Source organism: Loxodonta africana, chromosome 17, assembly GCF_030014295.1.
Source record: "Loxodonta africana isolate mLoxAfr1 chromosome 17, mLoxAfr1.hap2, whole genome shotgun sequence".
Classification (NCBI taxonomy): Eukaryota; Metazoa; Chordata; class Mammalia; order Proboscidea; family Elephantidae; genus Loxodonta; species Loxodonta africana.
In genome coordinates this window covers 8,505,691-8,509,511 of record NC_087358.1, presented here as the reverse complement: position 1 = coordinate 8,509,511, position 3,821 = coordinate 8,505,691, and the positions used below count along the sequence as shown (strand labels likewise).

Here is a 3,821-nt window from a genome sequence, read left to right as displayed (position 1 = left end):
ATCATCCTCATGGTTTCTGCTCACTTGGGATAGCTTTGACACCCAAGGGAATTTAGGTGAGACTCCATTTAAGTCTTTGGTTTTAAAACTGTGCCTGTCGTTGGAGATGAGAGATTCATCTAAAAGTTTCCACCTGTCTTGCATCCACGTTCCTTATTTCCAGAGACAAAAATTAAGAACAGCTTCCACGTTAGAACTTTTTAAACATATACTTGATAATAAAGTTATTCCCTTTTGTTCATTTTTCATCCCCATTTTTCTCTAAGCTGCCACAAGCTCCACTTAACCAAATAGCTCAGGAGATAATTTTTTACTCTTTCTTAACAATTTCTCCCTTGACTTCCATTCTTCCTGCAGGTTTCAAACTAATGCTTATCTGTTGGAATAGCAACAACTTCCCTAAGCACTTCCTCTCCAGCCCACATCCTCTCCTTCACACCTCAACAGGCAGGTGCCGCCTCGGGCTAGGTTATTTTTTTCTTTATGCATCACTGCTTATGTGAGTAAGCTTGTAGCTCACGGGGGTTTTGTGTAACATGGAGATATTTTGTACCTCAGCAGACACAGGGGGAACGTTGTTGGCAAGGGAAGTCATAGTGTGATCCTAGCAATTCCCTTTTGTCAAGAAGCAGGACTCTAAAGTTGATATGCATTTCTCTCATTCTGTAGAGAGATACACATATGTGAAACGAAGACCACTAAACGAAGACCACAACAACCCTCTGCAACAATGCAAACAAGGTCTATAAACCACTCAGTGGAATTAATCACTGGGCTAGCTAGCCACACGGTCTTTGCCTTATGCATCAGGAGATTACAGGGGGTGATCCAGTGGTAGCTCAGTGATAGAATTCTCCCCTTCCACGCTAAAGATCTAGGTTCGATTCCCAGCCAATGTATCTCATGCACAGCCATCAATCGTCTGTCAGCGAAGGATTGCGTTTTGCCATGACGCCGAACAGATATTCACAAGTGATCGTGGGGATGGTGCAGGACCAGGCAGCACTTTTCATTCCCTTCTGTTGCCATGTGTTGCCATGAGTCAGGAACAGACTTGACAGGAGCCAACAAAAGCTATGTATATATGGAAACCCTGGTGGTGTAGTGGTTAAGTGCTATGACTGCTAACCAAAAGGTCAGCAGTTCAAATCCACCAGGCACTCCCTGGAAACTCTATGGGGCAGTTCTATCTGTCCTATAGGGTTGTTTGAGTTGCGATAGACTAGATGGCAACGAGTTCATATATACGTACATGTGTGTGTATATATATGGGGGGGCTGGTGTTGTGGTTTTGAGTCTGAAATCTGTAGGTCAGGCTGGTCAGCTAGAGGCTAGGCAGGATTTGTCATTGCAGCGTTGAATTTTTTCTCTGGGAAACCTCTGTGTTTGCTGTTAAGGCCTTCAACTGATTGGATAAGGCCCACCCATGTTATCTAGGGTAATGTCGTTTGCTTCAAGTCAACTGGTTGTAGATGTTAGCCACATCTACAAAATACTTTCACAGAAAAAAGATTAGTGTTCGATTAAATAGCCTAGCCAAGTTGACTCAATTTAGCCATCAGCCCTGCATCCCAATAAGCCCAGGGCAAAATCAGATTCCTGAGGCAGAGAATCCTGCTACCTCCCAAATGAGACCTTCACACACTACACTTTACCGTCTCTTCTGGTTCAGGGCTCCCTTGGCATCTGTTCTAAGCGGAGGAAGTTAGGAAAGTGTTGCTTTTTTTTTTTTTTTGGTAATTTCTAATAGCTACCATGTTAATTTTTACAACATGTTAATTTTTACAAAGGATCTTCTGGATGGAAAATTAAAATAAAAACTGATCTCTGGGGCTGCATTGAAAGGTAGCTTAGAAATTATTCCACAACAGTGGGAAAACAAGCCCATTGACTGATCTTGCCAGTGTAGATCGTTTTCTAAAGGAGACGTGTGTTTCCTAGAAAGGAGACTGTGTAAACAAGCATCCTCACTGTGCCTTTCCCAGCTGAATGTGGCCAAGACAGCATTTCAGGGTTTTCATTCCTTTAGGAACCCATGGTTTTCTCAGAGGCATTTTTATTTCTAATAAGCTTTTCTGTGCCCTCTAGTGGTTGTTTTTATTTTGTTTTGTTCTTTGGCATTCAAGTCAAAGTAATGTACAACTGAGGAGCAAAATTTTGCCTAAGGGGGGAAGAAGAGGAGGTGGCTGCACCTGGAGTCCCTAGGTGGCGAAAATGGTGAAGAGCTCAGATACCAGCCAAAAGGCGGCGGTTCAAATCCACCCAGGGGTACCTTAGAAGAAGGGCCTGGAAATCTACACCTGAAATGTAAGGGCCATTGAAAATGCTCTGGAGTGGACTCGAAGGCAACGGTTTTGGTGTGTTTGTGTGTTTGCTGTGCACTCAGTGTAGTGTTCACAGTGGCTTCTGGAGAGCTTTTGCTGAAGGAGGGGAACCTGGGGACACTTCACTTCGCCTTCCACAAAGACACCTGCAAACCTCTGCTTTCACCATGCTTATACCTCTTTTTCCCTATTCCCTAACATTGGGCTATTTGAAATTTTGTCTCATTTAGGGTACATTTTATATTTTATAAGGAGCCCTGGTGGAGCAGTGGTTAAAGCGATAGATGGCTAACTGAAAGGTCGGAGGTTCAAAACCACCCTCGGCTCCCCGGAGGAACGATGCGGCAGTCTGCTTCGGTGGAGATTTACAGCCTCAGAAACCCTATGCGGTTGCTAGGGGTCAGAATCGACTAGACCGCAGTGGGGGTCTTATAGTTTATTGTAATAATTTGTTATTTCGGTTTTAAAGTGAACAGAGTTGAGCCTATTTCTAGCCTTAAATTCTGACTCCTGGAAAATGAAGTTTCAAAATGCACGCCTCAGAGAAATATCAAATGAGTTGTGTCCTATTTTTCAGGCCAGCGAGTAGATTCATACGGTTTTTCGTGAGCCCCTTCTTCCTATCTTCAAGTCTAACATGCTCTGTCGAAAGCAGGCTATATCCATACCTGGGTGTTCAGACAGCCAAGGTGATCTGAAAAATACGTCCTGAGAAGGAACAGCTGTGGCTGCGAGTCAGATGTAGGTTTATTTGGGTACAGCTGCCAGTCCCTCGTTGTGCCCTCCGTAAATGTTGCTTGCTGGTAATTACTGGAAGTGACACCAACTCTTCTCCATTAACCCCACTGACATAAACAGAAGGCGTGCTTCACCCCTGATTTCCTCTGGAGGACGAGGGGCTGGAATGCAAGGCCTTTGGAATGAAAAGATTTCATTGCTTTGTTCTCTCCCTCCCTTTTCCACCACCCTCAAAAGATTAAAATAATGGGCTGGATGTGTTCAAAACTGGTATTTCACATTAACCTAAGAGGTGATCTTATCCACAACTTACTCTTTAATGGAAAAAAGGAGCAATTCTAAATATACAGGCACAGTGAAAAAAACCAAACCCATTGCCATCGAGTTGATTCAGACTCATAGTGGCCCTATAACAGCCGTGGGGATATAGCTGAGGGGTAGAGCATTTGACTGCAGATCAAGAGGTCCCCAGTTCAAATCTGGGTGCCCCCTTTCTGGTACTTTTTATTTTGGAGCCCGGGTGGCACAGTGGTTAAGAGCAGTGGCTGCTAACCAAAAGGTCAGCAGTTCGAATCCACGAGACACTCCTTGGAAAATCTGTGAATTCTACTCTCTCTTATATATAGGGTGGCTAGAAATCAGAATCAACTAGAGGGCAATGAATTTAATTTTTGGAGCCCTAGTGGCATTTTTTTTTTTTTTTAGTGGCATAGTGGTTAAGAGCTCGGCCATTAACCAAAAGGTCAGCAGTTCAAATCC

At 43.8% G+C, this 3,821-nt stretch overlaps 1 non-coding gene across 1 annotated transcript; it reads left to right on the top strand.

The window, feature by feature from the left end:
* The first annotated feature begins 3,482 nt into the window (after positions 1 to 3,482).
* TRNAC-GCA (transfer RNA cysteine (anticodon GCA)) lies at positions 3,483 to 3,554 on the top strand. Its single transcript has one exon. It is a non-coding gene; the product is annotated as a tRNA-Cys (tRNA).
* Positions 3,555 to 3,821: the final 267 nt, after the last annotated feature.